This window comes from Labrus mixtus, unplaced genomic scaffold (assembly GCF_963584025.1).
Source record: "Labrus mixtus unplaced genomic scaffold, fLabMix1.1 SCAFFOLD_74, whole genome shotgun sequence".
In the NCBI taxonomy this organism is placed as follows: Eukaryota; Metazoa; Chordata; class Actinopteri; order Labriformes; family Labridae; genus Labrus; species Labrus mixtus.
Genome location: NW_026870298.1, coordinates 170,001 through 197,500, shown reverse-complemented (window position 1 = coordinate 197,500; position 27,500 = coordinate 170,001). Strand labels below are relative to the sequence as shown.

At 42.7% G+C, this 27,500-nt stretch overlaps 42 non-coding genes and 23 pseudogenes across 42 annotated transcripts; all 65 read right to left on the bottom strand.

Moving 5' to 3' along the window:
• Window positions 1–4,430: 4,430 nt before the first annotated feature.
• On the bottom strand, window positions 4,431–4,549 carry LOC132968505 (5S ribosomal RNA; annotated as a pseudogene).
• Window positions 4,550–4,671: 122 nt separating this feature from the next.
• On the bottom strand, window positions 4,672–4,790 carry LOC132968062 (5S ribosomal RNA). Its single transcript, XR_009670912.1, has one exon. It is a non-coding gene; the product is annotated as a 5S ribosomal RNA (ribosomal RNA).
• Window positions 4,791–4,912: 122 nt separating this feature from the next.
• LOC132968479 (5S ribosomal RNA) lies at window positions 4,913–5,021 on the bottom strand (annotated as a pseudogene).
• Window positions 5,022–5,373: 352 nt separating this feature from the next.
• Window positions 5,374–5,492, bottom strand: LOC132968212 (5S ribosomal RNA). The gene has a single exon (XR_009671059.1). It is a non-coding gene; the product is annotated as a 5S ribosomal RNA (ribosomal RNA).
• A 6,283-nt stretch (window positions 5,493–11,775) lies between these two features.
• Window positions 11,776–11,894, bottom strand: LOC132968125 (5S ribosomal RNA). The gene has a single exon (XR_009670973.1). It is a non-coding gene; the product is annotated as a 5S ribosomal RNA (ribosomal RNA).
• A 121-nt stretch (window positions 11,895–12,015) lies between these two features.
• LOC132968472 (5S ribosomal RNA) lies at window positions 12,016–12,124 on the bottom strand (annotated as a pseudogene).
• A 121-nt stretch (window positions 12,125–12,245) lies between these two features.
• LOC132968288 (5S ribosomal RNA) lies at window positions 12,246–12,364 on the bottom strand. Its single transcript, XR_009671131.1, has one exon. It is a non-coding gene; the product is annotated as a 5S ribosomal RNA (ribosomal RNA).
• A 122-nt stretch (window positions 12,365–12,486) lies between these two features.
• On the bottom strand, window positions 12,487–12,605 carry LOC132968076 (5S ribosomal RNA). The gene has a single exon (XR_009670925.1). It is a non-coding gene; the product is annotated as a 5S ribosomal RNA (ribosomal RNA).
• A 122-nt stretch (window positions 12,606–12,727) lies between these two features.
• On the bottom strand, window positions 12,728–12,846 carry LOC132968124 (5S ribosomal RNA). The gene has a single exon (XR_009670972.1). It is a non-coding gene; the product is annotated as a 5S ribosomal RNA (ribosomal RNA).
• Window positions 12,847–12,967: 121 nt separating this feature from the next.
• LOC132968471 (5S ribosomal RNA) lies at window positions 12,968–13,076 on the bottom strand (annotated as a pseudogene).
• A 122-nt stretch (window positions 13,077–13,198) lies between these two features.
• Window positions 13,199–13,317, bottom strand: LOC132968075 (5S ribosomal RNA). The gene has a single exon (XR_009670924.1). It is a non-coding gene; the product is annotated as a 5S ribosomal RNA (ribosomal RNA).
• A 122-nt stretch (window positions 13,318–13,439) lies between these two features.
• LOC132968151 (5S ribosomal RNA) lies at window positions 13,440–13,558 on the bottom strand. Its single transcript, XR_009670998.1, has one exon. It is a non-coding gene; the product is annotated as a 5S ribosomal RNA (ribosomal RNA).
• Window positions 13,559–13,683: 125 nt separating this feature from the next.
• On the bottom strand, window positions 13,684–13,802 carry LOC132968370 (5S ribosomal RNA). Its single transcript, XR_009671204.1, has one exon. It is a non-coding gene; the product is annotated as a 5S ribosomal RNA (ribosomal RNA).
• A 123-nt stretch (window positions 13,803–13,925) lies between these two features.
• Window positions 13,926–14,044, bottom strand: LOC132968143 (5S ribosomal RNA). Its single transcript, XR_009670991.1, has one exon. It is a non-coding gene; the product is annotated as a 5S ribosomal RNA (ribosomal RNA).
• Window positions 14,045–14,167: 123 nt separating this feature from the next.
• Window positions 14,168–14,276, bottom strand: LOC132968318 (5S ribosomal RNA; annotated as a pseudogene).
• A 121-nt stretch (window positions 14,277–14,397) lies between these two features.
• LOC132968360 (5S ribosomal RNA) lies at window positions 14,398–14,516 on the bottom strand. Its single transcript, XR_009671195.1, has one exon. It is a non-coding gene; the product is annotated as a 5S ribosomal RNA (ribosomal RNA).
• Window positions 14,517–14,642: 126 nt separating this feature from the next.
• Window positions 14,643–14,761, bottom strand: LOC132968185 (5S ribosomal RNA). Its single transcript, XR_009671032.1, has one exon. It is a non-coding gene; the product is annotated as a 5S ribosomal RNA (ribosomal RNA).
• Window positions 14,762–14,884: 123 nt separating this feature from the next.
• On the bottom strand, window positions 14,885–14,993 carry LOC132968483 (5S ribosomal RNA; annotated as a pseudogene).
• A 121-nt stretch (window positions 14,994–15,114) lies between these two features.
• On the bottom strand, window positions 15,115–15,223 carry LOC132968436 (5S ribosomal RNA; annotated as a pseudogene).
• Window positions 15,224–15,345: 122 nt separating this feature from the next.
• LOC132968181 (5S ribosomal RNA) lies at window positions 15,346–15,464 on the bottom strand. The gene has a single exon (XR_009671028.1). It is a non-coding gene; the product is annotated as a 5S ribosomal RNA (ribosomal RNA).
• A 121-nt stretch (window positions 15,465–15,585) lies between these two features.
• Window positions 15,586–15,704, bottom strand: LOC132968111 (5S ribosomal RNA). Its single transcript, XR_009670959.1, has one exon. It is a non-coding gene; the product is annotated as a 5S ribosomal RNA (ribosomal RNA).
• A 125-nt stretch (window positions 15,705–15,829) lies between these two features.
• Window positions 15,830–15,948, bottom strand: LOC132968369 (5S ribosomal RNA). Its single transcript, XR_009671203.1, has one exon. It is a non-coding gene; the product is annotated as a 5S ribosomal RNA (ribosomal RNA).
• Window positions 15,949–16,071: 123 nt separating this feature from the next.
• Window positions 16,072–16,190, bottom strand: LOC132968120 (5S ribosomal RNA). The gene has a single exon (XR_009670968.1). It is a non-coding gene; the product is annotated as a 5S ribosomal RNA (ribosomal RNA).
• A 353-nt stretch (window positions 16,191–16,543) lies between these two features.
• On the bottom strand, window positions 16,544–16,662 carry LOC132968109 (5S ribosomal RNA). The gene has a single exon (XR_009670957.1). It is a non-coding gene; the product is annotated as a 5S ribosomal RNA (ribosomal RNA).
• A 120-nt stretch (window positions 16,663–16,782) lies between these two features.
• LOC132968399 (5S ribosomal RNA) lies at window positions 16,783–16,901 on the bottom strand (annotated as a pseudogene).
• A 121-nt stretch (window positions 16,902–17,022) lies between these two features.
• On the bottom strand, window positions 17,023–17,141 carry LOC132967945 (5S ribosomal RNA). The gene has a single exon (XR_009670860.1). It is a non-coding gene; the product is annotated as a 5S ribosomal RNA (ribosomal RNA).
• Window positions 17,142–17,262: 121 nt separating this feature from the next.
• Window positions 17,263–17,381, bottom strand: LOC132968413 (5S ribosomal RNA; annotated as a pseudogene).
• A 123-nt stretch (window positions 17,382–17,504) lies between these two features.
• On the bottom strand, window positions 17,505–17,623 carry LOC132968101 (5S ribosomal RNA). The gene has a single exon (XR_009670949.1). It is a non-coding gene; the product is annotated as a 5S ribosomal RNA (ribosomal RNA).
• A 351-nt stretch (window positions 17,624–17,974) lies between these two features.
• On the bottom strand, window positions 17,975–18,093 carry LOC132968373 (5S ribosomal RNA). Its single transcript, XR_009671207.1, has one exon. It is a non-coding gene; the product is annotated as a 5S ribosomal RNA (ribosomal RNA).
• Window positions 18,094–18,216: 123 nt separating this feature from the next.
• Window positions 18,217–18,325, bottom strand: LOC132968014 (5S ribosomal RNA; annotated as a pseudogene).
• Window positions 18,326–18,447: 122 nt separating this feature from the next.
• LOC132967883 (5S ribosomal RNA) lies at window positions 18,448–18,567 on the bottom strand (annotated as a pseudogene).
• Window positions 18,568–18,689: 122 nt separating this feature from the next.
• LOC132967898 (5S ribosomal RNA) lies at window positions 18,690–18,809 on the bottom strand (annotated as a pseudogene).
• A 122-nt stretch (window positions 18,810–18,931) lies between these two features.
• LOC132968414 (5S ribosomal RNA) lies at window positions 18,932–19,050 on the bottom strand (annotated as a pseudogene).
• A 121-nt stretch (window positions 19,051–19,171) lies between these two features.
• On the bottom strand, window positions 19,172–19,290 carry LOC132968358 (5S ribosomal RNA). Its single transcript, XR_009671193.1, has one exon. It is a non-coding gene; the product is annotated as a 5S ribosomal RNA (ribosomal RNA).
• Window positions 19,291–19,412: 122 nt separating this feature from the next.
• On the bottom strand, window positions 19,413–19,531 carry LOC132968285 (5S ribosomal RNA). The gene has a single exon (XR_009671128.1). It is a non-coding gene; the product is annotated as a 5S ribosomal RNA (ribosomal RNA).
• A 121-nt stretch (window positions 19,532–19,652) lies between these two features.
• LOC132968172 (5S ribosomal RNA) lies at window positions 19,653–19,771 on the bottom strand. The gene has a single exon (XR_009671019.1). It is a non-coding gene; the product is annotated as a 5S ribosomal RNA (ribosomal RNA).
• Window positions 19,772–19,892: 121 nt separating this feature from the next.
• LOC132968057 (5S ribosomal RNA) lies at window positions 19,893–20,011 on the bottom strand. The gene has a single exon (XR_009670907.1). It is a non-coding gene; the product is annotated as a 5S ribosomal RNA (ribosomal RNA).
• Window positions 20,012–20,133: 122 nt separating this feature from the next.
• LOC132968150 (5S ribosomal RNA) lies at window positions 20,134–20,252 on the bottom strand. Its single transcript, XR_009670997.1, has one exon. It is a non-coding gene; the product is annotated as a 5S ribosomal RNA (ribosomal RNA).
• Window positions 20,253–20,373: 121 nt separating this feature from the next.
• Window positions 20,374–20,492, bottom strand: LOC132968302 (5S ribosomal RNA). The gene has a single exon (XR_009671144.1). It is a non-coding gene; the product is annotated as a 5S ribosomal RNA (ribosomal RNA).
• A 122-nt stretch (window positions 20,493–20,614) lies between these two features.
• Window positions 20,615–20,733, bottom strand: LOC132968467 (5S ribosomal RNA; annotated as a pseudogene).
• A 123-nt stretch (window positions 20,734–20,856) lies between these two features.
• On the bottom strand, window positions 20,857–20,975 carry LOC132968384 (5S ribosomal RNA; annotated as a pseudogene).
• Window positions 20,976–21,096: 121 nt separating this feature from the next.
• LOC132968029 (5S ribosomal RNA) lies at window positions 21,097–21,215 on the bottom strand. The gene has a single exon (XR_009670881.1). It is a non-coding gene; the product is annotated as a 5S ribosomal RNA (ribosomal RNA).
• A 121-nt stretch (window positions 21,216–21,336) lies between these two features.
• On the bottom strand, window positions 21,337–21,455 carry LOC132968366 (5S ribosomal RNA). Its single transcript, XR_009671200.1, has one exon. It is a non-coding gene; the product is annotated as a 5S ribosomal RNA (ribosomal RNA).
• Window positions 21,456–21,577: 122 nt separating this feature from the next.
• On the bottom strand, window positions 21,578–21,696 carry LOC132968147 (5S ribosomal RNA). The gene has a single exon (XR_009670995.1). It is a non-coding gene; the product is annotated as a 5S ribosomal RNA (ribosomal RNA).
• Window positions 21,697–22,049: 353 nt separating this feature from the next.
• Window positions 22,050–22,168, bottom strand: LOC132968074 (5S ribosomal RNA). The gene has a single exon (XR_009670923.1). It is a non-coding gene; the product is annotated as a 5S ribosomal RNA (ribosomal RNA).
• A 123-nt stretch (window positions 22,169–22,291) lies between these two features.
• On the bottom strand, window positions 22,292–22,400 carry LOC132967865 (5S ribosomal RNA; annotated as a pseudogene).
• A 121-nt stretch (window positions 22,401–22,521) lies between these two features.
• LOC132967849 (5S ribosomal RNA) lies at window positions 22,522–22,630 on the bottom strand (annotated as a pseudogene).
• Window positions 22,631–22,753: 123 nt separating this feature from the next.
• Window positions 22,754–22,862, bottom strand: LOC132967838 (5S ribosomal RNA; annotated as a pseudogene).
• A 120-nt stretch (window positions 22,863–22,982) lies between these two features.
• LOC132968157 (5S ribosomal RNA) lies at window positions 22,983–23,101 on the bottom strand. Its single transcript, XR_009671004.1, has one exon. It is a non-coding gene; the product is annotated as a 5S ribosomal RNA (ribosomal RNA).
• A 121-nt stretch (window positions 23,102–23,222) lies between these two features.
• LOC132968139 (5S ribosomal RNA) lies at window positions 23,223–23,341 on the bottom strand. Its single transcript, XR_009670987.1, has one exon. It is a non-coding gene; the product is annotated as a 5S ribosomal RNA (ribosomal RNA).
• Window positions 23,342–23,694: 353 nt separating this feature from the next.
• LOC132967871 (5S ribosomal RNA) lies at window positions 23,695–23,803 on the bottom strand (annotated as a pseudogene).
• A 120-nt stretch (window positions 23,804–23,923) lies between these two features.
• On the bottom strand, window positions 23,924–24,032 carry LOC132968485 (5S ribosomal RNA; annotated as a pseudogene).
• Window positions 24,033–24,152: 120 nt separating this feature from the next.
• On the bottom strand, window positions 24,153–24,271 carry LOC132968357 (5S ribosomal RNA). The gene has a single exon (XR_009671192.1). It is a non-coding gene; the product is annotated as a 5S ribosomal RNA (ribosomal RNA).
• A 122-nt stretch (window positions 24,272–24,393) lies between these two features.
• On the bottom strand, window positions 24,394–24,512 carry LOC132968284 (5S ribosomal RNA). Its single transcript, XR_009671127.1, has one exon. It is a non-coding gene; the product is annotated as a 5S ribosomal RNA (ribosomal RNA).
• A 121-nt stretch (window positions 24,513–24,633) lies between these two features.
• On the bottom strand, window positions 24,634–24,752 carry LOC132968171 (5S ribosomal RNA). The gene has a single exon (XR_009671018.1). It is a non-coding gene; the product is annotated as a 5S ribosomal RNA (ribosomal RNA).
• A 121-nt stretch (window positions 24,753–24,873) lies between these two features.
• LOC132968056 (5S ribosomal RNA) lies at window positions 24,874–24,992 on the bottom strand. The gene has a single exon (XR_009670906.1). It is a non-coding gene; the product is annotated as a 5S ribosomal RNA (ribosomal RNA).
• Window positions 24,993–25,114: 122 nt separating this feature from the next.
• Window positions 25,115–25,233, bottom strand: LOC132968148 (5S ribosomal RNA). The gene has a single exon (XR_009670996.1). It is a non-coding gene; the product is annotated as a 5S ribosomal RNA (ribosomal RNA).
• Window positions 25,234–25,354: 121 nt separating this feature from the next.
• On the bottom strand, window positions 25,355–25,473 carry LOC132968270 (5S ribosomal RNA). Its single transcript, XR_009671114.1, has one exon. It is a non-coding gene; the product is annotated as a 5S ribosomal RNA (ribosomal RNA).
• Window positions 25,474–25,595: 122 nt separating this feature from the next.
• Window positions 25,596–25,714, bottom strand: LOC132968398 (5S ribosomal RNA; annotated as a pseudogene).
• A 123-nt stretch (window positions 25,715–25,837) lies between these two features.
• On the bottom strand, window positions 25,838–25,956 carry LOC132968383 (5S ribosomal RNA; annotated as a pseudogene).
• A 121-nt stretch (window positions 25,957–26,077) lies between these two features.
• LOC132968028 (5S ribosomal RNA) lies at window positions 26,078–26,196 on the bottom strand. Its single transcript, XR_009670880.1, has one exon. It is a non-coding gene; the product is annotated as a 5S ribosomal RNA (ribosomal RNA).
• A 121-nt stretch (window positions 26,197–26,317) lies between these two features.
• On the bottom strand, window positions 26,318–26,436 carry LOC132968342 (5S ribosomal RNA). The gene has a single exon (XR_009671178.1). It is a non-coding gene; the product is annotated as a 5S ribosomal RNA (ribosomal RNA).
• A 122-nt stretch (window positions 26,437–26,558) lies between these two features.
• On the bottom strand, window positions 26,559–26,677 carry LOC132968146 (5S ribosomal RNA). Its single transcript, XR_009670994.1, has one exon. It is a non-coding gene; the product is annotated as a 5S ribosomal RNA (ribosomal RNA).
• Window positions 26,678–27,030: 353 nt separating this feature from the next.
• Window positions 27,031–27,149, bottom strand: LOC132968073 (5S ribosomal RNA). The gene has a single exon (XR_009670922.1). It is a non-coding gene; the product is annotated as a 5S ribosomal RNA (ribosomal RNA).
• A 123-nt stretch (window positions 27,150–27,272) lies between these two features.
• LOC132968512 (5S ribosomal RNA) lies at window positions 27,273–27,381 on the bottom strand (annotated as a pseudogene).
• Between the last annotated feature and the right edge of the window lie 119 nt (window positions 27,382–27,500).

Below are 27,500 nucleotides of genomic sequence, written 5' to 3'. Positions count from 1 at the left end.
CCTATTATTGTTTTGTGAGCTATACTCGCTGCTTTGTTTTTCCAAATAAAGTCCCTAATGGTCTTTGAAATCTCCTTAAAGGCCCAGTCCGGAAGCGTACAAGTACTCAGCGCATGATTCACTTTGGACAACACGAGAGCATTTGTTACGGCTACCCTTCCTCTCAACAATAGACCCCTCGCTTTCCACAAATTCAGTGTTTTTTTTAATTTTACCCACCACCTCTTTACATGTTACATCATCACATTCATTCTCATTTTTCCCCATATTCACTCCCAACACTTTTCTTCTCTCACACACCGTTTTAAATCCCCACTTATTAACTAGATTGGTTTCCTTACCTAGTAACATCATTTCTGACTTATTTTCATTTACTTTTGCCCCAGATGCTCTTTCATAAGTTTGTACATGTTTTAATATCAATTCTATATCCTCCTCTCCTTTTACCATTATATTCACGTCATCTGCATACTGTATTATTTTTACGTTTTCCTTACCTATACCTTTTATGTTTACGTCTTCCGATATCAGTGCTGCCAGCGGCTCTGCTACCAAGCTGTACAACAGCGCTGACATCGGACATCCTTGTCTCACTGACCTTGATATTTTAAAAGAATCAGTTAGTTCCCCGTTACATTTTATCTTGCTTTCCGCTCCTGTATACAACATATTTATCCATTCTCTCATTCTCTCCCCGAATCCAAACTTCTCTAACACCTTCCCCATGAACCCGTGATCTACTCTGTCAAAAGCTTTATTTAAATCAATCCCTAGCCATATTCCCCCCTCCCCTTCCATATCCCTGACCGTCTGTTTTATTGAAATGATTGAGTCTGCTATGTCTCTGTTTGGTATACTGTATGATTGTGTTTGTTCTATGATTGTTCCTATTACCTCCCTGATTCTATTGGCTATTGTTTTCGCTATGATTTTGTAGTCTGTGTTGAGTAGGCTGATTGGTCTGTAGTTGTCCAGATTTTTATTGTCCCCCTTGTTTTTGTAAAAAATAGTAACCACCCCTTCCCCTAAACTTTTTGGTATATGTTTCACTTTTTCCATATATTTACTCAATTTGTTCACCAAGGGCACCAGCTGCTCTTTGAAAGCTTGGTAGAATTCCGCAGTTAGGCCATCGCTCCCAGGACTTTTGTTTTTGTTTAACCCCTCTAAAGCACTTCTGATTTCTCCCTCTGTAAACTCACAATCACACCACATTTTATCGTCCTCGCTTAGTTTTTTCTTTAAGGCACCCAAAGCTCTGTTCACACTCACGCTATCACACTCCTGTCTCGAAAACAGGCTTTCATAATAGCCCTTTACTATTTCTAAAATTCCCTTTTTATCTGTCACACTTTTACCTGCTTCATTTAATAATTCGTTTATTTCTGTTCTTTTTTGTTTTTGTTTTTCCAGACCTAAAAAAAAGGCTGTACTCCTCTCCCCCTCATACATATATTGTATTTTACTCCTAATGGCTGCACCCCTACTCTTTTTAAGTTCAATCACTCCCAACTGTTCTTTTAAATGTATGTATTTTTCGACACCTACATTATCTACACTGTCAAGCGATGTTATTTCCTCACTTAGTTGTTTTCTCAAATTCTCTTCCTTTCTATTTTCTCTCCACTTTTTCTCTTTACTATAATTGATACACTTTTTTTTAATTCTGACTTTTACACTATCTCACCACACATTCATATCTTCACTCTCATTCCACTCATATCCCATATCATTCAACAATCTTTCCATACTTTTCACAAACATTCCATCATCCAGCAAGCTTGCATTAAAGCACCATATCCCTCCTTTACGTACATTCGTTTCTTTTCTAAACGTGATTTCTATTCCAGCGTGATCGCTCCACATATTAGTTTTATATTCAACTTCTTTAATCCACCTCACTACCTCGCATGTCACCAAAGCATAATCTATTCTAGATTGTTTTAATCTATTTAGTACAATTTGTCTCCTGGAGAACACCCTCTCCCATGGATGTAGCAATCTCCAAATATCAATGCATTGTTTCGTTATCATTATATCTTTAAGTGTCCCCCTGCTCACATCCCCCTTAAACACATTATTTTTTGACACATCGGTGGGTGTCATCGCCACATTAAAGTCACCTATTATTATACAATTCCTTTCCCACCATTTGCTTATTGCAATGAAGAACGTTTTCCTTTCTTTTTCTCCATTCGGTGCATATATATTTATGATTCTTATATTTTTCGTTTCATACACACAGTCTATTACTATTATTCTTCCTTCTTTGTCTCCATAAACCAAATTTACCCCTGTTACCCGACCCGTTTTGACTAAAACCGCCACTCCTCTCGCCCTCGACGTGCCATTGGAGCAGAAAATATGGCCCACAAAGTCTTTTTTTATGTCTTCCACCAGGGAATCATCCCACCTGGTCTCCTGCAGGCACAAAACGTCATTCTGCAAGGAAAGAATCGAATGTCTTTTTTCTTTGTTCCTTAGTCCATTCACGTTAATCGAAAATAAATTAAAGGCCATTATCATAAAAATAAAAACAAAAAAAATGGATTTACAGGGGTTATTGTCAGTCATTATTTGTCCTTACATTTCAATTTTTTCACCAACTTTTTTCGTTGTCCAAGACTTAGTCTTTTTTGCGCACTCGCCAGTTCACCCACATCCATTTCGCTGTCCGTTTCATTGGGACTGGTGCTTTTACCCGTATTATTTAGCGTGATTTTTCTCCCTCCCGCCTGTCCAACACCACTCTCAGGCATCTCCCTCCCCTCTGTGCTCATGCTTACCCCCGGGTCTTCTGCCACGTCCCTTCCGTCTCCTTTTTTCCCTCTCTCGCTCGTTTTTCGCTGCTTCTGCTGTCCTCCCTCTCCAGCCAGCTCCGGCGTCTCCAGCTCGCACTCTGACGCCCGTTCTCCTCCGCTCTCTCTGCTCTGCTCCATTTCTCCGTCACTGTTCTCGTCTTCTCTGATCTCCTTCCTGCTTGCTCCGATCACCTCCTTCTCCTCCGCCTCCTCCTCGTACACCTCCTCCGCCTCGTCTTCATCCTTGTACACCTCCTCCACCTCGTTCTTGCTCTCCTCTCCGTTCTCACACTCACATTCATTTTCTCTTTTTTTACAGTTTGTGCATTTTGTGCTGTTTGCGCTGCACTCTCGCGCAAAGTGTCCCTGCACCCCACAGTTGTGGCACATAAATTCTGGACACTCTCTCAGGATGTGTCCCGGCTGGATGCACATCCTGCACACTTTTTGTTGTCTATCATGTATTACTCTAAAGTATTCGTTCCCCATCACAGTGTTAAACTTTGTGGTGTAAGGGAGTGACTATACCTGGTCATTAAATCTGACCCAGACAAACCTCGTTCCGTCAGCTATCATTGTTCCCGGCCACATTCTGCGTTTTATTGGTGATGTCGGTTTCACTCCCCATCCCGTCAGCTTCCAAACTATTTCTTCATCTGTGATATACGCTGGCAGGTTTAAAAAAGACACCACCAGCTCATCATTATTTAGTTCTCTCGCCACGACTCTGGTCTCTCCGATCTTAAATCCATCCAGCAGCCTTTCCTTTCCTTTAATGTTGCTCACCGTCACCTCCAGTTTTTCAGGTCCCAGGGTTCTGCACGCCAGCAGGCCCCCACAGATCATTTTTATGTTGCTCATGACGTAATTTAGAGGAACTTTGTCTCCCACCATTTCAATGTTTAGTGTTAGTTTTCTCTCAAAAGACACTTTTGCTTCCTCTTTTTCTGCTCTCTCGCCACCTCTCCCATTCTCTGCATGCGGAGCAATCAGCCCGCCGCTCCTCTCTCTTCCTCTCTCTCCGTCATCCATTCCGTTCCCTGTTTCATTTGCCGTTTTCATCCGTCCTTTTTGTCCGTCGTTCTTCTCGTTGTCGTTTAATCCATTCCTTTGTTTCAGTGCCATGTTTGTTTGTTCACGTTGTTGTCCGTTCTCTTTTCCTTTTTCCATCTCTCCAGTCCGTGGTCCTGTCATCTTTGTGATCCGTCCGTGTGAGTTTGCTCGCGACATACGAGCAAACATTCACAAAAAACAAAAATTCTTCACAAAATTGTGGAAAAAAAAAAAACAGGAAAAAAGGTGAAAAGAAAAACGATCCCCCTAACAGTCAGTGACTGCTGGGGGACATTCACTCACAATCTGAGGTATTTAAATAAATCCAAAGCGCATCCAAAAAACAAACAAATTAGTCCAGCTGTCCTACTCAGTACTGACACGTCATCTCTCCTTCAGCACCACACAAACTCTGACAGCAAAAGGGGCGTGTTCAGGGTGGTATGGCCGTAAGCCATTATTGTGTGCAGACAGGGGCCTTTTAAAGATGTCATGCCCTTGATTCTGGCTGAATTTTTGGACATGTGAATATGTCTCTCTATGATAAAAAAAAACATATGATCAAAAAAATGAAAAAGCTTACAGCACCTGGTATTCCCAGGCGGTCTCCCATCCAAGCATTAACCAGGACATACCCTGCATAGCTTCCGAGATCGGACTAGATCGGGCGTGTTCAGGGTGGTATGGCTGTAAGCCATTATTGTATGCAGAAAGGGGCCTTTTAAAGATGTCATGCCCTTGATTCTGGCTGAATTTTTGGACATGTGAATATGTCTCTATATGATAAAAAAAAAACATATGATCAAAAAAATGAAAAAGCTTACAGCACCTGGTATTCCCAGGCGGTCTCCCATACAAGTACTAACCAGGCCCGACCCTGCTTAGCTTCCGAGATCGGACGAGATCGGGCGTGTTCAGGGTGGTATGGCCATAAGCCATTATTGTGTGCAGAAAGGGGCCTTTTAAAGATGTCATGCCCTTGATTCTGGCTAAATTTTTGGACATGTGAATATGTCTCTATATGATAAAAAAAAAACATATGATCAAAAAAATGAAAACGCTTACAGCGTCTGGTATTCCCAGGCGGTCTCCCATCCAAGTACTAACCAGGCCCGACCCTGCTTAGCTTCCGAGATCGGGCGTGTTCAGGGTGGTATGACCGTAAGCCATTATTGTGTGCTGAAAGGGGCCTTTTAAAGATGTCATGCCCTTGATTCTGGCTGAATTTTTGGACATGTGAATATGTCTCTCTATGATAAAAAAAAACATATGATCAAAAAAATGAAAAAGCTTACAGCACCTGGTATTCCAAGGCGGTCTCCCATCCAAGTATTAACCAGGCCCGACCCTGCTTTGCTTCTGAGATCGGACGAGTTCAGGGTGGTATGGACGTAAGGCATTATTGTGTGCAGAAAGGGGCCTTTTAAAGATGTCATGCCCTTGATTCTGGCTGAATTTTTGGACATGTGAATATGTCTCTATATGATAAAAAAAAACATATGATCAAACAAAATGAAAAAGCTTACAGCACCTGGTATTCCCAGGCGGTCTCCCATCCAAGTACTAACCAGGCCCGACCCTGCTTAGCTTCTGAGATCGGACGAGATTGGGCGTGTTCAGGGTGGTATGGCCGTAAGCCATTATTGTGTGCAGAAAGGGGCCTTTTAAAGATGTCATGCCCTTGATTCTGGCTGAATTTTTGGACATGTGAATATGTCTCTATATGATAAAAAAAAACATATGATCAAAAAAATGAAAAAGCTTACAGCACCTGGTATTCCCAGGCGGTCTCCCATCTAAGTACTAACCAGGCCCGACCCTGCATAGCTTCCGAGATCGGACGAGATCGGGCGTGTTTTTTTTTTTTTATCTTTTATTATCAAAATTACAAAAACATTTATAATTCTTTCACATCATTTACAACAAATGCTATTACAATACATACACCCTCTAAATTAAACCTCCCCTCTGACGCAAACGGCACCCTAAAAACAATAAAAACATAGCATCAGAAAAAAAACTCAAACCACCCCTGATACCCCCAACTCATGACAACTCTTCTGAGTCCCTCCCCCAAAGCAAACACCCCTCTGAAAACAAACCACAAAAACATACAAAAACCCCACAGTATTCTCAAAAAACCACTGAGAAAAAAAAACCACCAAATCAAATCACCCATTTTCTCCATGACCAAAAAAGAAGCCCTCGAACCAAAAAAAACAAAAACAAAATTAATTTAGACATCCCACATAATTCCCTCCTCATTTACTCTACACACATTCGCACCTTCCACAAACATTCTCACAAACTCACTCTCATTCGCTATGTACAACAATTTAAGATGTGCTTTCCATTCATTCACAAACATTCTCCACACATTCATTTTCTTACTTTCATACAGTGCATAATTCCTTCTGTTAAAAACCGCTTTTCTTGCAAAAGCCAAAATTATATTCATTACATTGTGATTTTTTTGTTTTGTTCCCACCCCCAACAACACCGACAATTCCCACCCCCTTTCATTCCAACACTCATTCTTACTGCATTTCCCCAACATTTCTCTTATTTTTCCCCAAAAATAAACCAATTCCCCACACGTAACAAACAAATGTATTAAATCCTCATCCGTACTTTCACATACACAACACTTTCTTTCATACCTCTCCTTATGGATCTGATGCAGGACGATGCAGGTGAAGATCCTCCTGTGCCTCAGTTTGAAATCTAGGTCAAATATTGCATGTGGTGTATGCGGAATGTTAATGTTCTTCCATATCATGTTGCTTGTTATGTCCGGGTATGTGTCTGTCCATTTTACTTCGGATGTGGGTTTCTGTATTCTATGTGTGATTGCGCACCTATACCAAATTTTTGTAGTGACATCTGTAATGTTGTGTTTCTTCTCCCCTAGGCACAGGGAGATCCCCCCCACATCGTCCTGCATCACTCCCTCCTTCTCTTTGATTAATTTTTCCCATTCGCTCGACAAAGACAATTTTACATTTGCAAACACTCTCTCAATCACATCCTTTCTGCACACACACCCTTTATTTTTTAAACCCCTCACCACCATTTGTAAATCAAAATCCCCCCCCACAGTTCAGTAAATCCCTTATTCTAATATATCCCGCTTTCGACATAGCTTCACACTTAATTACCCTCTCCCCATTTTTAAAATACGGGCTCGAGAGGAAGGGCAGTCGTAGCACTGACCCTCTCGTTCCGCACTCTGGTACAGTCCAGGATGAAACCTGATACAACGCACTGAGTACTTCCTGGAAAAACCGTGGCAAGTGTTTAAATGAATCCGGGTTATTGATCTGGTACAGGTTGTCCTCGTTGTAGAGTCCAAAACTGCACAGATATTGTTTGAAGTGGTTTTTCCAAACTACGTTCCGGTTCTGGTCCATAAATTTGCCTATCAATTTGACTCTTAGTGCTACTTTTTTTGTAAGTAAATCAATCAAAGCTAGCCCCCCCTGATCTTTAGCCCCTATTATTGTTTTGTGAGCTATACTCGCTGCTTTGTTTTTCCAAATAAAGTCCCTAATGGTCTTTGAAATCTCCTTAAAGGCCCAGTCCGGAAGCGTACAAGTACTCAGCGCATGATTCACTTTGGACAACACGAGAGCATTTGTTACGGCTACCCTTCCTCTCAACAATAGACCCCTCGCTTTCCACAAATTCAATGTTTTTTTAATTTTACCCACCACCTCTTTCCATGTTACATCATCACATTCATTCTCATTTTTCCCCATATTCACTCCCAACACTTTTCTTCTCTCACACACCGTTTTAAATCCCCACTTATTAACTAGATTGGATTCCTTACCTAGTAACATAATTTCTGACTTATTTTCATTTACTTTTGCCCCAGATGCTCTTTCATAAGTTTGTACATGTTTTAATATCAATTCTATATCCTCCTCTCCTTTTACCATTATATTCACGTCATCTGCATACTGTATTATTTTTACGTTTTCCTTACCTATACCTTTTATGTTTACGTCTTCCGATATCAGTGCTGCCAGCGGCTCTGCTACCAAGCTGTACAACAGCGCTGACATCGGACATCCTTGTCTCACTGACCTTGATATTTTAAAAGAATCAGTTAGTTCCCCGTTACATTTTATCTTGCTTTCCGCTCCTGTATACAACATATTTATCCATTCTCTCATTCTCTCCCCGAATCCAAACTTCTCTAACACCTTCCCCATGAACCCGTGATCTACTCTGTCAAAAGCTTTATTTAAATCAATCCCTAGCCATATTCCCCCCTCCCCTTCCATATCCCTGACCGTCTGTTTTATTGAAATGATTGAGTCTGCTATGTCTCTGTTTGGTATACTGTATGATTGTGTTTGTTCTATGATTGTTCCTATTACCTCCCTGATTCTATTGGCTATTGTTTTCGCTATGATTTTGTAGTCTGTGTTGAGTAGGCTGATTGGTCTGTAGTTGTCCAGATTTTTATTGTCCCCCTTGTTTTTGTAAAAAATAGTAACCACCCCTTCCCCTAAACTTTTTGGTATATGTTTCACTTTTTCCATATATTTACTCAATTTGTTCACCAAGGGCACCAGCTGCTCTTTGAAAGCTTGGTAGAATTCCGCAGTTAGGCCATCGCTCCCAGGACTTTTGTTTTTGTTTAACCCCTCTAAAGCACTTCTGATTTCTCCCTCTGTAAACTCACAATCACACCACATTTTATCGTCCTCGCTTAGTTTTTTCTTTAAGGCACCCAAAGCTCTGTTCACACTCACGCTATCACACTCCTGTCTCGAAAACAGGCTTTCATAATAGCCCTTTACTATTTCTAAAATTCCCTTTTTATCTGTCACACTTTTACCTGCTTCATTTAATAATTCGTTTATTTCTGTTCTTTTTTGTTTTTGTTTTTCCAGACCTAAAAAAAAGGCTGTACTCCTCTCCCCCTCATACATATATTGTATTTTACTCCTAATGGCTGCACCCCTACTCTTTTTAAGTTCAATCACTCCCAACTGTTCTTTTAAATGTATGTATTTTTCGACATCTACATTATCTACACTGTCAAGCGATGCTATTTCCTCACTTAGTTGTTTTCTCAAATTCTCTTCCTTTCTATTTTCTCTCCACTTTTTCTCTTTACTATAATTGATACACTTTTTTTTAATTCTGACTTTTACACTATCCCACCACACATTCATATCTTCACTCTCATTCCACTCATATCCCACATCATTCAACAATCTTTCCATACTTTTCACAAACATTCCATCATCCAGCAAGCTTGCATTAAAGCACCATATCCCTCCTTTACGTACATTCGTTTCTTTTCTAAACGTGATTTCTATTCCAGCGTGATCGCTCCACATATTAGTTTTATATTCAACTTCTTTAATCCACCTCACTACCTCGCATGTCACCAAAGCATAATCTATTCTAGATTGTTTTAATCTATTCAGTACAATTTGTCTCCTGGAGAACACCCTCTCCCATGGATGTAGCAATCTCCAAATATCAATGCATTGTTTCGTTATCATTATATCTTTAAGTGTCCCCCTGCTCACATCCCCCTTAAACACATTATTTTTTGACACATCGGTGGGTGTCATCGCCACATTAAAGTCACCGATTATTATACAATTCCTTTCCCACCATTTGCTTATTGCAATGAAGAATGTTTTCCTTTCTTTTTCTCCATTCGGTGCATATATATTTATGATTCTTATATTTTTCGTTTCATACACACAGTCTATTACTATTATTCTTCCTTCTTTGTCTCCATAAACCAAATTTACCCCTGTTACCCGACCCGTTTTGACTAAAACCGCCACTCCTCTCGCCCTCGACGTGCCATTGGAGCAGAAAATATGGCCCACAAAGTCTTTTTTTATGTCTTCCACCAGGGAATCATCCCACCTGGTCTCCTGCAGGCACAAAACGTCATTCTGCAAGGAAAGAATCGCATGTCTTTTTTCTTTGTTCCTTAGTCCATTCACGTTTATCGAAAATAAATTAAAGGCCATTATCATAAAAATAAAAACAAAAAAAACGGATTTACAGGGGTTATTGTCAGTCATTATTTGTCCTTACATTTCAATTTTTTCACCAACTTTTTTCGTTGTCCAAGACTTAGTCTTTTTTGCGCACTCGCCAGTTCACTCACATCCATTTCGCTGTCCGTTTCATTGGGACTGGTGCTTTTACCCGTATTATTTAGCGTGATTTTTCTCCCTTCCGCCTGTCCAACACCACTCTCAGGCATCTCCCTCCCCTCTGTGCTCATGCTTACCCCCGGGTCTTCTGCCACGTCCCTTCCGTCTCCTTTTTTCCCTCTCTCGCTCGTTTTTCGCTGCTTCTGCTGTCCTCCCTCTCCAGCCAGCTCCGGCGTCTCCAGCTCGCACTCTGACGCCCGTTCTCCTCCGCTCTCTCCGCTCTGCTCCATTTCTCCGTCACTGTTCTCGTCTTCTCTGATCTCCTTCCTGCTTGCTCCGATCACCTCCTTCTCCTCCGCCTCCTCCTCGTACACCTCCTCCGCCTCGTCTTCATCCTCGTACACATCCTCCACCTCGTTCTTGCTTTCCTCTCCGTTCACACACTCACATTCATTTTCTCTTTTTTTACAGTTTGTGCATTTTGTGCTGTTCGCGCTGCACTCTCGCGCAAAGTGTCCCTGCACCCCACAGTTGTGGCACATAAATTCTGGACACTCTCTCAGGATGTGTCCCGGCTGGATGCACATCCTGCACACTTTTTGTTGTCTATCATGTATTACTCTAAAGTATTCGTTCCCCATCACAGTGTTAAACTTTGTGGAGTAAGGGAGTGACTGTACCTGGTCATTAAATCTGACCCGGACAAACCTCGTTCCGTCAGCTATCATTGTTCCAGGCCACATTCTGCGTTTTATTGGTGATGTCGGTTTCACTCCCCATCCCGTCAGCTTCCAAACTATTTCTTCATCTGTGATATACGCTGGCAGGTTTAAAAAAGACACCACCAGCTCATCATTATTTAGTTCTCTCGCCACGACTCTGGTCTCTCCGATTTTAAATCCATCCAGCAGCCTTTCCTTTCCTTTAATGTTGCTCACCGTCACCTCCAGTTTTTCAGGTCCCAGGGTTCTGCACGCCAGCAGGCCCCCACAGATCATTTTTATGTTGCTCATGACGTGATTTAGAGGAACTTTGTCTCCCACCATTTCAATGTTTAGTGTTAGTTTTCTCTCAAAAGACACTTTTGCTTCCTCTTTTTCTGCTCTCTCGCCACCTCTCCCATTCTCTGCATGCGGAGCAATCAGCCCGCCGCTCCTCTCTCTTCCTCTCTCTCCGTCATCCATTCCGTTCCCTGTTTCATTTGCCGTTTTCATCCGTCCTTTTTGTCCGTCGTTCTTCTCGTTGTCGTTTAATCCATTCCTTTGTTTCAGTGCCATGTTTGTTTGTTCACGTTGTTGTCCGTTCTCTTTTCCTTTTTCCATCTCAACAGTCCGTGGTCCTGTCATCTTTGTGATCCGTCCGTGTGAGTTTGCTCGCGACATACGAGCAAACATTCACAAAAAAACAAAAATTCTTCACAAAATTGTGGAAAAAAAAGAGGAAAAAAAGGTGAAAAGAAAAACGATCCCCCTAACAGTCAGTGACTGCTGGGGGACATTCACTCACAATCTGAGGTATTTAAATAAATCCAAAACGCATCCAAAAAACAAACAAATTAGTCCAGCTGTCCTGCTCAGTACTGACACGTCAGCTCTCCTTCAGCACCACACAAACTCTGACAGCAAAAGGGGCGTGTTCAGGGTGGTATGGCCGTAAGCTGTTATTGTGTGCAGAAAGGGGCCTTTTAAAGATGTCATGCCCTTGATTCTGGCTGAATTTTTGGACATGTGAATATGTCTCTATATGATAAAAAAAAAAACATATGATCAAAAAAATGAAAAAGCTTACAGCACCTGGTATTCCCAGGCGGTCTCCCATCCAAGTACTAAACAGGCCCTACCCTGCTTAGCTTCCGAGATCGGACGAGATCAGGAGTGTTCAGGGTGGTATGGCCATAAGCCATTATTGTGTGCAGACAGGGGCCTTTTAAAGATGTCATGCCCTTGATTCTGGCTGAATTTTTGGACATGTGAATATGTCTCTATATGATAAAAAAAAACATATGATCAAAAAAATGAAAACGCTTACAGCACCTGGTATTCCCAGGCGGTCTCCCATCCAAGTACTAACCAGGCCTGACCTTGCTTAGCTTCCGAGATCGGGCGTGTTCAGGGTGGTATGGCCGTAAGCCATTATTGTGTGCAGACAGGGGCCTTTTAAAGATGTCATGCCCTTGATTCTGGCTGAATTTTTGGACATGTGAATATGTCTCTATATGATAAAAAAAAACATATCATCAAAAAAATGAAAAAGCTTACAGCACCTGGTTTTCCCAGGCGGTCTCCCATCCAAGTACTAACCAGGCCCGACCCTGCTTAGCTTCCGAGATCGGACGAGATCGGGCGTGTTCAGGGTGGTATGGCCATAAGCCATTATTGTGTGCAGAAAGGGGCCTTTTAAAGATGTCATGCCCTTGATTCTGGCTGAATTTTTGGACATGTGAATATGTCTCTATATGAAAAAAAAAAAACATATGATCAAAAAAATGAAAAAGCTTATAGCACCTGGTATTCCCAGGCGGTCTCCCATCCAAGTACTAACCAGGCCCGACCCTGCTTAGCTTCCGAGATCGGACGAGATCGGGCGTGTTCAGGGTGGTATGGCCATAAGTCATTATTGTGTGAAGAAAGGGGCCTTTTAAAGATGTCATGCCCTTGATTCTGGCTGAATTTTTGGACATGTGAATATGTCTCTATATGATAAAAAAAAAACATATGATCAAAAAAATGAAAAAGCTTACAGCACCTGGTATTCCCAGGCGGTCTCCCATCCAAGTACTAAACAGGCCCTACCCTGCTTAGCTTCCGAGATCGGACGAGATCAGGAGTGTTCAGGGTGGTATGGCCATAAGCCATTATTGTGTGCAGACAGGGGCCTTTTAAAGATGTCATGCCCTTGATTCTGGCTGAATTTTTGGACATGTGAATATGTCTCTATATGATAAAAAAAAACATATGATCAAAAAAATGAAAACGCTTACAGCACCTGGTATTCCCAGGCGGTCTCCCATCCAAGTACTAACCAGGCCTGACCTTGCTTAGCTTCCGAGATCGGGCGTGTTCAGGGTGGTATGGCCGTAAGCCATTATTGTGTGCAGACAGGGGCCTTTTAAAGATGTCATGCCCTTGATTCTGGCTGAATTTTTGGACATGTGAATATGTCTCTATATGAAAAAAAAAAAACATATGATCAAAAAAATGAAAAAGCTTATAGCACCTGGTATTCCCAGGCGGTCTCCCATCCAAGTACTAACCAGGCCCGACCCTGCTTAGCTTCCGAGATCGGACGAGATCGGGCGTGTTCAGGGTGGTATGGCCATAAGTCATTATTGTGTGAAGAAAGGGGCCTTTTAAAGATGTCATGCCCTTGATTCTGGCTGAATTTTTGGACATGTGAATATGTCTCTATATGAAAAAAAAAAAACATATGATCAAAAAAATGAAAAAGCTTACAGCACCTGGTATTCCCAGGCGGTCTCCCATCCAAGTACTAACCAGGCCCGACCCTGCTTAGCTTCCGAGATCAGACGAGATCGGGCGTGTTCAGGGTGGTATGGCCGTAAGCCATTATTGTGTGCAGAAAGGGGCCTTTTAAAGATGTCATGCCCTTGATTCTGGCTGAATTTTTGGACATGTGAATATGTCTCTATATGATAAAACAAAAAAAACATATGATCAAAAAAATGAAAAAGCTTACAGCATCTGGTATTCCCAGGCGGTCTCCCATCCAAGTACTAACCAGGCACGACCCTACTTAGTTTCCGAGATCGGACGAGATCGGGCGTGTTAAGGGTGGTATGGCCGTAAGCTGTTATTGTGTGCAGAAAGGGGCCTTTTAAAGATGTCATGCCCTTGATTCTGGCTGAATTTCTGGACATGTGAATATGTCTCTATATGATAAAAAAAAAACATATGATCAAAAAAAATGGAAAAGCTTACAGCACCTGGTATTCCCAGGCGGTCTCCCATCCAAGTACTAACCAGGCCCTACCCTGCTTAGCTTCAGAGATCGGACGAGATCAAGCGTGTTCAGGGTGGTATGGCCATAAGCCATTATTGTGTGCAGACAGGGGCCTTTTAAAGATGTCATGCCCTTGATTCTGGCTGAATTTTTGGACATGTGAATATGTCTCTATATGATAAAAAAAAAAACATATGATCAAAAAAATGAAAAAGCTTACAGCACCTGGTATTCCCAGGTGGTCTCCCATCCAAGTACTAACCAGGCCCGACCCTGCTTAGCTTCCGAGATCGGGCGTGTTCAGGGTGGTATGGCCGTAAGCCATTATTGCTTGCAGATAGGGGCCTCTTAAAGATGTCATGCCCTTGATTCTGGCTGAATTTGTGGACATGTGAATATGTCTCTCTATGATAAAAAAAACATATGATCAAAAAAATTAAAAAAGCTTACAGCATCTGGTATTCCCAGGCGGTCTCCCATTAAAGTACTAACCAGGCCCGACCCTGCTTAGCTTCCGAGATGGGACGAGATCGGGCGTGTTAAGGGTGGTATGGCCGTAAGCCATTATTGTGTGCAGACAGGGGCCTTTTAAAGATGTTATGCCCTTGATTCTGGCTGAATTTTTGGACATGTGAATATGTCTCTATATGATAAAAAAAAAAAAAACATATGATCAAAAAAATGAAAAAGCTTACAGCACCTGGTATTCCCAGGCGGTCTCCCATCCAAGTACTAACCAGGCCCGACCCTGCTTAGCTTCCTAGATCGGACGAGATCAGGCGTGTTCAGGGTGGTATGGCCGTAAGCTGTTATTGTGTGCAGACAGGGGCCTTTTAAAGATCTCAGGCCCTTGATTCTGGCTGAATTTTTGGACATGTGAATATGTCTCTATATGATAAAAAAAGAACATATGATCAAAAAAAATGAAAAAGCTTACAGCACCTGGTATTCCCAGGCGGTCTCCCATCCAAGTACTAACCAGGCCAGACGCTGCTTAGCTTCCAAGATCGGGCGTGTTCAGGGTTGTATGGCCGTAAGCCATTATTGTGTGCAGACAGGGGCCTTTTAAAGATGTCATGCCCTTGATTCTGGCTGAATTTTTGGACATGTGAATATGTCTCTATATGATAAAAAAAACATATGATCAAAAAAAATGAAAAAGCTTACAGCACCTGGTATTCCCAGGCGGTCTCCCATCCAAGTACTAACCAGGCCCGACCCTGCTTAGCTTCTGAGATCGGGCGTGTTCAGGGTGGTTTGGCCGTAAGCCATTATTGTATGCAGAAAGGCGCCTTTTAAAGATGTCATGCCCTTGATTCTGGCTGAATTTTTGGACATGTGAATATGTCTCTATATGATAAAAAAAAAACATATGTTCAAAAAAATGAAAAAACTTACAGCACCTGGTATTCCCAGGCGGTCTCCCATCCAAGTACTAACCAGGCCCTACCCGGCTTAGCTTCCGAGATCGGACGAGATCAGGCGTGTTCAGGGTGGTATGGCTGTAAGACATTATTGTGTGCAGAGAGGGGCCTTTTAAAGATGTCATGCCCTTGATTCTGGCTGAATTTTTGGACATGTGAATATGTCTCTATATGATAAAAAAAACATATGATCAAAAAAAATGAAAAAGCTTACAGCACCTGGTATTCCCAGGAGGTCTCCCATCCAAGTACTAACCTGGCCCGACCCTGCTTAGCTTCCGAGATCAGACGAGATCGGGCGTGTTCAGGGTGGTATGGCCGTAAGCCATTATTGTGTGCAGAAAGGGGCCTTTTAAAGATGTCATGCCCTTGATTCTGGCTGAATTTTTGGACATGTGAATATGTCTCTATATGATAAAACAAAAAAAACATATGATCAAAAAAATGAAAAAGCTTACAGCATCTGGTATTCCCAGGCGGTCTCCCATCCAAGTACTAACCAGGCACGACCCTACTTAGTTTCCGAGATCGGACGAGATCGGGCGTGTTAAGGGTGGTATGGCCGTAAGCTGTTATTGTGTGCAGAAAGGGGCCTTTTAAAGATGTCATGCCCTTGATTCTGGCTGAATTTCTGGACATGTGAATATGTCTCTATATGATAAAAAAAAAACATATGATCAAAAAAAATGGAAAAGCTTATAGCACCTGGTATTCCCAGGCGGTCTCCCATCCAAGTACTAACCAGGCCCTACCCTGCTTAGCTTCCGAGATCGGACGAGATCAAGCGTGTTCAGGGTGGTATGGCCATAAGCCATTATTGTGTGCAGACAGGGGCCTTTTAAAGATGTCATGCCCTTGATTCTGGCTGAATTTTTGGACATGTGAATATGTCTCTCTATGATAAAAAAAAAACATATGATCAAAAAAATAAAAAAAGCTTACTGCGTCTGGTATTCCCAGGCTGTCTCCCATCCAAGTACTAACCAGGCCCGACCCTGCTTAGCTTCCAAGATCGGACGAGTTCAGGGTGGTTTGGCCGTAAGCCATTATTGTGTGCAGAAAGGGGCCTTTTAAAGATGTCATGCCCTTGATTCTGGCTGAATTTTTGGACATGTGAATATGTCTCTATATGATAAAAAAAAACATATGATCAAAAAAATGAAAACGCTTACAGCACCTGGTATTCCCAGGTGGTCTCCCATCCAAGTACTAACCAGGCCCGACACTGCTTAGCTTCCGAGATCGGACGAGATCGGGCGTGTTCAGGGTGGTATGGCCGTAAGCCATTATTGTATGCAGAAAGGGGCCTTTTAAAGATGTCATGCCCTTGATTCTGGCTGAATTTTTGGACATGTGAATATGTCTCTATATGATAAAAAAAACATATGATCAAAAAAATGAAAAAGCTTACAGCGTCTGGTATTCCCAGGCGGTCTCCCATCCAAGTACTAACCAGGCACGACCCTACTTAGTTTCCGAGATCGGACGAGATCGGGCGTGTTAAGGGTGGTATGGCCGTAAGCTGTTATTGTGTGCAGAAAGGGGCCTTTTAAAGATGTCATGCCCTTGATTCTGCCTGAATTTTTGGACATGTGAATATGTCTCTATATGATAAAAAAAAACATATGATCAAAAAAATGGAAACGCTTACAGCACCTGGTATTCCCAGGTGGTCTCCCATCCAAGTACTAACCAGGCCCGACCCTGCTTAGCTTCCGAGATCGGACGAGATCGGGCGTGTTCAGAGTGGTATGGCCGTAAGCCATTATTGTGTGCAGACAGGGGCCTTTTAAAGATGTCATGCCCTTGATTCTGGCTGAATTTGTGGACATGTGAATATGTCTCTCTATGATAAAAAAAACATATGATCAAAAAAATAAAAAAAGCTTACAGCATCTGGTATTCCCAGGCGGTCTCCCATTCAAGTACTAACCAGGCCCGACCCTGCTTAGCTTCCGAGATGGGACGAGATCGGGCTTGTTAAGGGTGGTATGGCCGTAAGCCATTATTGTGTGCAGACATGGGCCTTTTAAAGATGTTATGCCCTTGATTCTGGCTGAATTTTTGGACATGTGAATATGTCTCTATATGATAAAAAAAAAAACATATGATCAAAAAAATGAAAAAGCTTACAGCACCTGGTATTCCCAGGCGGTCTCCCATCCAAGTACTAACCAGGCCCTACCCTGCTTAGCATCCGAGATCGGACGAGATCAGGCGTGTTCAGGGTGGTATGGCCGTAAGCAATTATTGTGTGCAGACAGGGGCCTTTTAAAGATCTCATGCCCTTGATTCTGGCTGAATTTTTGGACATGTGAATATGTCTCTATATGATAAAAAAAGAACATATGATCAAAAAAAATGAAAAAGCTTACAGCACCTGGTATTCCCAGGCGGTCTCCCATCCAAGTACTAACCAGGCCAGACGCTGCTTAGCTTCCGAGATCGGACAAGTTCATGGTGGTATGTCCTTAAGCCATTATTGTGTGCAGAAAGGGGCCTTTTAAAGATGTCATGCCCTTGATTCTGGCTGAATTTTTGGACATGTGAATATGTCTCTATATGATAAAAAAAAACATGATCAAAAAAATGAAAAAGCTTACAGCACCTGGTATTCCCAGGCGGTCTCCCATCCAAGTACTAACCAGGCCTTACCCTGCTTAGCTTCTGAGATGGAACGAGATCGGGCATGTTCAGGGTGGTATGGCCGTAAGCCATTATTGTCTGCAGACAGGGGCCTTTTAAAGATGTCATGCCCTTGATTCTGGCTGAATTTTTGGACATGTGAATATGTCTCTCTATGATAAAAAAAAAACATATGATCAAAAAAATAAAAAAAGCTTACAGCGTCTGGTATTCCTAGGCGTTCTCCCATCCAAGTACTAACCAGGCCCGACCCTGCTTAGCTTCCAAGATCGGACGAGTTCAGGGTGGTTTGGCCGTAAGCCATTATTGTGTGCAGAAAGGGGCCTTTTAAAGATGTCATGCCCTTGATTCTGGCTGAATTTTTGGACATGTGAATATGTCTCTATATGATAAAAAAAAAACATTTGATCAAAAAAATGAAACAGCTTACAGCATTTGATATTCCACAGACGGTCTCCCATCCAAGTACTAATGAGGCCCGACCCTGCATAGCTTCCGAGATCCGACGAGATCGGGCGTGTTCAGGGTGGTATGGCCGTAAGCCATTATTGTGTGCAGAAAGGGGCCTTTTAAAGATGTCATGCCCTTGATTCTGGCTGAATTTTTGGACATGTGAATATGTCTCTCTATGATAAAAAAAAAACAAATGATCAAAAAAATGAAACAGCTTACAGCATCTGGTATTCCACAGGCGGTCTCCCATCCAAGTACTAACCAGGCACGACCCTGCTTAGTTTCCGAGATTGGACGAGATCGGACGAGTTCAGGGTGGTATGACCGTAAGCCATTATTGTGTGCAGAAAGGGGCCTTTTAAAGATGTCATGCCCTTGATTCTGGCTGAATTTTTGGACATGTGAATATGTCTCTCTATGATAAAAAAAAAACACATGATCAAAAAAATGAAACAGCTTACAGCACCTGGTATTCCCAGGCGGTCTCCCATCCAAGTACTAACCAGGCACGACCCTCCTTAGTTTCCGAGATCGGACGAGATCGGACGAGTTCAGGGTGGTATGACCGTAAGCCATTATTGTGTGCAGAAAGGGGCCTTTTAAAGATGTCATGCCCTTGATTCTGGCTGAATTTTTGGACATGTGAATATGTCTCTATATGATAAAAAAAAACATATGATTAAAAAAATGAAAAAACTTACAGCACCTGGTATTCCCAGGCTGTCTCCCATCCAAGTACTAACCAGGCCCTACCCTGCTTAGCTTCCGAGATCGGACGACATCAGGCGTGTTCAGGGTGGTATGGCCGTAAGCCATTATTGTATGCAGAAAGGGGCCTTTTAAAGATGTCATGCCCTTGATTCTGGCTGAATTTTAGGACATGTGAATATGTCTCTATATGATAAAAAAAAAACATATGATCAAAAAAATGAAAAAACTTACAGCACCTGGTATTCCCAGGCTGTCTCCCATCCAAGTACTAACCAGGCCCTACCCTGCTTTGCTTCCGAGATCGGACGAGATCAGGCGTGTTCAGGGTGGTATGGCCGTAAGCCATTATTGTGTGCAGAGAGGGGCCTTTTAAAGATGTCATGCCCTTGATTCTGGCTGAATTTTTGGACATGTGAATATGTCTCTATATGATAAAAAAAACATATGATCAAAAAAAATGAAAGAGCTTACAGCACCTGGTATTCCCAGGCGGTCTCCTATCCAAGTACTAACCAGGCCCGACCCTGCTTAGCTTCCGAGATCGGACGAGATCGGGCTTGTTCAGGGTGGTATGGCCGTAAGCCATTATTGTGTGCAGAAAGGGGCCTTTTAAAGATGTCATGCCCTTGATTCTGGCTGAATTTTTGGACATGTGAATATGTCTCTATATGATAAAAAAAACATATGATCAAAAAAAATGAAAGAGCTTACAGCACCTGGTATTCCCAGGCGGTCTCCCATCCAAGTACTAACCAGGCCCGACCCTGCTTAGCTTCCGAGATCGGACGAGATCGGGCTTGTTCAGGGTGGTATGGCCGTAAGCCATTATTGTGTGCAGAAAGGGGCCTTTTAAAGATGTCATGCCCTTGATTCTGGCTGAATTTTTGGACATGTGAATATGTCTCTATATGATAAAAAAAAACATATGATCAAACAAAATGAAAAAGCTTACAGCACCTGGTATTCCCAGGCGGTCTCCCATCCAAGTACTAAGCAGGCCCGACCCTGCTTAGCTTCTGAGATCGGATGAGATCGGGCGTGTTCAGGGTGGTATGGCCGTAAGCCATTATTGTGTGCAGAAAGGGGCCTTTTAAAGATGTCATGCCCTTGATTCTGGCTGAATTTTTGGACATGTGAATATGTCTCTATATGATAAAAAAAAACATATGATCAAAAAAATGAAAAAGCTTACAGCACCTGGTATTCCCAGGCGGTCTCCCATCCAAGTACTAACCAGGCCCGACCCTGCATAGCTTCCTAGATCGGACGAGATTAGGCGTGTTCAGGGTGGTATGGCCGTAAGCCATTATTGTGTGCAGAAAGGGGCCATTTAAAGATGTCATGCCCTTGATTCTGGTTAAATTTTTGGACATGTGAATATGTCTCTATATGATAAAAAAAAAACATATGATCAAAAAAATGAAAAAGCTTACAGCGTCTGGTATTCCCAGGCGGTCTCCCATCCAAGTAATAACCAGGCACGACCCTACTTAGTTTCCGAGATCGGACGAGATCGGGCGTGTTAAGGGTGGTATGGCCGTAAGCTGTTATTGTGTGCAGAAAGGGGCCTTTTAAAGATGTCATGCCCTTGATTCTGGCTGAATTTTTGGACATGTGAATATGTCTCTATATGATAAAAAAAAAAACATATGATCAAAAAAATGAAAAAGCTTACAGCCCCTGGTATTCCCAGGCGGTCTCCCATCCAAGTACTAACCAGGCACTAGCCTGCTTAGCTTCCGAGATCGGACAAGATCAGGCGTGTTCAGGGTGGTATGGCCATAAGCCATTATTGTGTGCAGACAGGGGCCTTTTAAAGATGTCATGCCCTTGATTCTGGCTGAATTTTTGGACATGTGAATATGTCTCTATATGATAAAAAAAAACATATGATCAAAAAAATGAAAACGCTTACAGCACCTGGTATTCCCAGGTGGTCTCCCATCCAAGTACTAACCAGGCCCGACCCTGCTTTGCTTCCGAGATCGGACGAGATCGGGCGTGTTCAGGGTGGTATGGCCGTAAGCCATTATTGTGTGCAGACAGGGGCCTTTTAAAGATGTCATGCCCTTGATTCTGGCTGAATTTGTGGACATGTGAATATGTCTCTCTATGATAAAAAAAACATATGATCAAAAAAATAAAAAAAGCTTACAGCATCTGGTATTCCCAGGCGGTCTCCCATTCAAGTACTAACCAGGCCCGACCCTGCTTAGCTTCCGAGATGGGACGAGATCGGGCGTGTTAAGGGTGGTATGGCCATAAGCCATTATTGTGTGCAGACAGGGGCCTTTTAAAGATGTTATGCCCTTGATTCTGGCTGAATTTTTGGACATGTGAATATGTCTCTATATGATAAAAAAAAAACATATGATCAAAAAAATGAAAAAGCTTACAGCACCTGGTATTCCCAGGCGGTCTCCCATCCAAGAACTAACCAGGCCCGACCCTGCTTAGCTTCCGAGATCGGACGAGATCAGGCGTGTTCAGGGTGGTATGGCCGTAAGCTGTTATTGTGTGCAGACAGGGGCCTTTTAAAGATCTCATGCCCTTGATTCTGGCTGAATTTTTGGACATGTGAATATGTCTCTATTTGATAAAAAAAGAACATATGATCAAAAAAAATGAAAAAGCTTACAGCACCTGGTATTCCCAGGCGGTCTCCCATCCAAGTACTAACCAGGCCAGACGCTGCTTAGCTTCCGAGATCGGACAAGTTCAGGGTGGTATGTCCTTAAGCCATTATTGTGTGCAGACAGGGGCCTTTTAAAGATGTCATGCCCTTGATTCTGGCAGAATTTTTGGACATGTGAATATGTCTCTATATGATAAAAAAAAACATATGATCAAAAAAATGAAAAAGCTTATAGCACCTGGTATTCCCAGGCGGTCTCCCATCCAAGTACTAACCAGGCCCGACCCTGCTTAGCTTCCGAGATCGGACGAGATCGGGCGTGTTCAGGGTGGTATGGCCATAAGTCATTATTGCGTGCAGACAGGGGCCTTTTAAAGATGTCATGCCCTTGATTCTGGCTGAATTTTTGGACATGTGAATATGTCTCTATATGATAAAAAAAAAAACATATGATCAAAAAAATGAAAAAGCTTACAGCACCTGGTATTCCCAGGCGGTCTCCCATCCAAGTACTAACCAGGCCCAACCCTGCTTAGCTTCCAAGATCTAACGAGTTCAGGGTGGTATGGCCGTAAGCCATTATTGTGTGCAGAAAGGGGCCTTTTAAAGATGTCATGCCCTTGATTCTGGCTGAATTTTAGGACATGTGAATATGTCTCTATATGATAAAAAAAAACATATGATCAAAAAAATGAAAAAGCTTACAGCACCTGGTATTCCCAGGCGGTCTCCCATTCAAGTACTAACCAGGCCCCACCCTGCTTAGCTTCCAAGATCGGACGAGTTCAGGGTGGTATGGCCATAAGCCATTATTGTGTGCAGAAAGGGGCCTTTTAAAGATGTCATGCTCTTGATTCTGGCTGAATATTTGGACATGTGAATATGTCTCTATATGATAAAAAAAAAAACATATGATCAAAAAAATGAAGAAGCTTACAGCACCTGGTATTCCCAGGCTGTCTCCCATCCAAGTACTAACCTGGCCCGACCCTGCTTACCTTCTGAGATCGGATGAGTTCAGGGTGGTATGGCCGTAAGCCATTATTGTGTGCAGAAATGGGCCTTAAAGATGTCATTCCCTTGATTCTGGCTGAATTTTTGGACATGTGAATATGTCTCTATATGATAAAAAAAAAACATATGATCAAAAAAATGAAAAAGCTTACAGCACCTGGTATTCCCAGGCGGTCTCCCATCCAAGTACTAAACAGGCCCGACCCTGCTTAGCTTCCGAGATCTGACGAGATCGGGCGTGTTCAGGGTGGTATGGCCATAAGTCATTATTGTGTGCAGAAAGGGGCCTTTTAAAGATGTCATGCCCTTGATTCTGGCTGAATTTTTGGACATGTGAATATGTCTCTATATGATAAAAAAAAACATATCATCAGAAAAATGAAAAAGCTTACAGCACCTGGTATTCCCAGGCGGTCTCCCATCCAAGTACTAACCAGGCCCGACCCTGCTTAGCTTCCGAGATCAGACGAGATCGGGCGTGTTCAGGGTGGTATGGCCGTAAGCCATTATTGTATGCAGAAAGGGGCCTTTTAAAGATGTCATGCCCTTGATTCTGGCTGAATTTTTGGACATGTGAATATGTCTCTATATGATAAAAAAAGAACATATGATCAAAAAAAATGAAAAAGCTTACAGCACCTGGTATTCCCAGGTGGTCTCCCATCCAAGTACTAACCAGGCCAGACGCTGCTTAGCTTCCGAGATCGGACAAGTTCAGGGTGGTATGTCCTTAAGCCATTATTGTGTGCAGACAGGGGCCTTTTAAAGATGTCATGCCCTTGATTCTGGCTGAATTTTTGGACATGTGAATATGTCTCTATATGATAAAAAAAAACATATGATCAAAAAAATGAAAAAGCTTACAGCACCTGGTATTCCCAGGCGGTCTCCCATCTAAGTACTAACCAGGCCCGATCATGCTTAGCTTCCGAGATCGGACGAGTTCAGGGTGGTATGGCCGTAAGCCATTATTGTGTGCAGAAATGGGCCTTAAAGATGTCATTCCCTTGATTCTGGCTGAATTTTTGGACATGTGAATATGTCTCTATATGATCAAAAAAAAACATATGATCAAAAAAATGAAAAAGCTTACAGCACCTGGTATTCCCAGGCGGTCTCCCATCTAAGTACTAACCAGGCCCGACCCTGCTTAGCTTCCGAGATCGGATGAGTTCAGGGTTGTATGGCCGTAAGCCATTATTGTGTGCAGAAATGGGCCTTAAAGATGTCATTCCCTTGATTCTGGCTGAATTTTTGGACATGTGAATATGTCTCTATATGATAAAAAAAAAACATATCATCAAAAAAATGAAAAAACTTACAGCACCTGGTATTCCCAGGCTGTCTCCCATCCAAGTACTAACCAGGCCCTACCCTGCTTAGCTTCCGAGATCGGACGACATCAGGCGTGTTCAGGGTGGTATGGCCGTAAGCCATTATTGTATGCAGAAAGGGGCCTTTTAAAGATGTCATGCCCTTGATTCTGGCTGAATTTTAGGACATGTGAATATGTCTCTATATGATAAAAAAAAAACATATGATCAAAAAAATGAAAAAACTTACAGCACCTGGTATTCCCAGGCTGTCTCCCATCCAAGTACTAACCAGGCCCTACCCTGCTTTGCTTCCGAGATCGGACGAGATCAGGCGTGTTCAGGGTGGTATGGCCGTAAGCCATTATTGTGTGCAGAGAGGGGCCTTTTAAAGATGTCATGCCCTTGATTCTGGCTGAATTTTTGGACATGTGAATATGTCTCTATATGATAAAAAAAACATATGATCAAAAAAAATGAAAGAGCTTACAGCACCTGGTATTCCCAGGCGGTCTCCTATCCAAGTACTAACCAGGCCCGACCCTGCTTAGCTTCCGAGATCGGACGAGATCGGGCTTGTTCAGGGTGGTATGGCCGTAAGCCATTATTGTGTGCAGAAAGGGGCCTTTTAAAGATGTCATGCCCTTGATTCTGGCTGAATTTTTGGACATGTGAATATGTCTCTATATGATAAAAAAAACATATGATCAAAAAAAATGAAAGAGCTTACAGCACCTGGTATTCCCAGGCGGTCTCCCATCCAAGTACTAACCAGGCCCGACCCTGCTTAGCTTCCGAGATCGGACGAGATCGGGCTTGTTCAGGGTGGTATGGCCGTAAGCCATTATTGTGTGCAGAAAGGGGCCTTTTAAAGATGTCATGCCCTTGATTCTGGCTGAATTTTTGGACATGTGAATATGTCTCTATATGATAAAAAAAAACATATGATCAAACAAAATGAAAAAGCTTACAGCACCTGGTATTCCCAGGCGGTCTCCCATCCAAGTACTAAGCAGGCCCGACCCTGCTTAGCTTCTGAGATCGGATGAGATCGGGCGTGTTCAGGGTGGTATGGCCGTAAGCCATTATTGTGTGCAGAAAGGGGCCTTTTAAAGATGTCATGCCCTTGATTCTGGCTGAATTTTTGGACATGTGAATATGTCTCTATATGATAAAAAAAAACATATGATCAAAAAAATGAAAAAGCTTACAGCACCTGGTATTCCCAGGCGGTCTCCCATCCAAGTACTAACCAGGCCCGACCCTGCATAGCTTCCTAGATCGGACGAGATTGGGCGTGTTCAGGGTGGTATGGCCGTAAGCCATTATTGTGTGCAGAAAGGGGCCATTTAAAGATGTCATGCCCTTGATTCTGGCTAAATTTTTGGACATGTGAATATGTCTCTATATGATAAAAAAAAAACACATGATCAAAAAAATGAAAAAGCTTACAGCGTCTGGTATTCCCAGGCGGTCTCCCATCCAAGTACTAACCAGGCACGACCCTACTTAGTTTCCGAGATCGGACGAGATCGGGCGTGTTAAGGGTGGTATGGCCGTAAGCTGTTATTGTGTGCAGAAAGGGGCCTTTTAAAGATGTCATGCCCTTGATTCTGGCTGAATTTTTGGACATGTGAATATGTCTCTATATGATAAAAAAAAAAACATATGATCAAAAAAATGAAAAAGCTTACAGCCCCTGGTATTCCCAGGCGGTCTCCCATCCAAGTACTAACCAGGCACTAGCCTGCTTAGCTTCCGAGATCGGACAAGATCAGGCGTGTTCAGGGTGGTATGGCCATAAGCCATTATTGTGTGCAGACAGGGGCCTTTTAAAGATGTCATGCCCTTGATTCTGGCTGAATTTTTGGACATGTGAATATGTCTCTATATGATAAAAAAAAACATATGATCAAAAAAATGAAAACGCTTACAGCACCTGGTATTCCCAGGTGGTCTCCCATCCAAGTACTAACCAGGCCCGACCCTGCTTTGCTTCCGAGATCGGACGAGATCGGGCGTGTTCAGGGTGGTATGGCCGTAAGCCATTATTGTGTGCAGACAGGGGCCTTTTAAAGATGTCATGCCCTTGATTCTGGCTGAATTTGTGGACATGTGAATATGTCTCTCTATGATAAAAAAAACATATGATCAAAAAAATAAAAAAAGCTTACAGCATCTGGTATTCCCAGGCGGTCTCCCATTCAAGTACTAACCAGGCCCGACCCTGCTTAGCTTCCGAGATGGGACGAGATCGGGCGTGTTAAGGGTGGTATGGCCGTAAGCCATTATTGTGTGCAGACAGGGGCCTTTTAAAGATGTTATGCCCTTGATTCTGGCTGAATTTTTGGACATGTGAATATGTCTCTATATGATAAAAAAAAAACATATGATCAAAAAAATGAAAAAGCTTACAGCACCTGGTATTCCCAGGCGGTCTCCCATCCAAGAACTAACCAGGCCCGACCCTGCTTAGCTTCCGAGATCGGACGAGATCAGGCGTGTTCAGGGTGGTATGGCCGTAAGCTGTTATTGTGTGCAGACAGGGGCCTTTTAAAGATCTCATGCCCTTGATTCTGGCTGAATTTTTGGACATGTGAATATGTCTCTATTTGATAAAAAAAGAACATATGATCAAAAAAAATGAAAAAGCTTACAGCACCTGGTATTCCCAGGCGGTCTCCCATCCAAGTACTAACCAGGCCAGACGCTGCTTAGCTTCCGAGATCGGACAAGTTCAGGGTGGTATGTCCTTAAGCCATTATTGTGTGCAGACAGGGGCCTTTTAAAGATGTCATGCCCTTGATTCTGGCAGAATTTTTGGACATGTGAATATGTCTCTATATGATAAAAAAAAACATATGATCAAAAAAATGAAAAAGCTTATAGCACCTGGTATTCCCAGGCGGTCTCCCATCCAAGTACTAACCAGGCCCGACCCTGCTTAGCTTCCGAGATCGGACGAGATCGGGCGTGTTCAGGGTGGTATGGCCATAAGTCATTATTGCGTGCAGACAGGGGCCTTTTAAAGATGTCATGCCCTTGATTCTGGCTGAATTTTTGGACATGTGAATATGTCTCTATATGATAAAAAAAAAAACATATGATCAAAAAAATGAAAAAGCTTACAGCACCTGGTATTCCCAGGCGGTCTCCCATCCAAGTACTAACCAGGCCCAACCCTGCTTATCTTCCAAGATCTAACGAGTTCAGGGTGGTATGGCCGTAAGCCATTATTGTGTGCAGAAAGGGGCCTTTTAAAGATGTCATGCCCTTGATTCTGGCTGAATTTTTGGACATGTGAATATGTCTCTATATGATAAAAAAAACATATCATCAACAAAATTAAA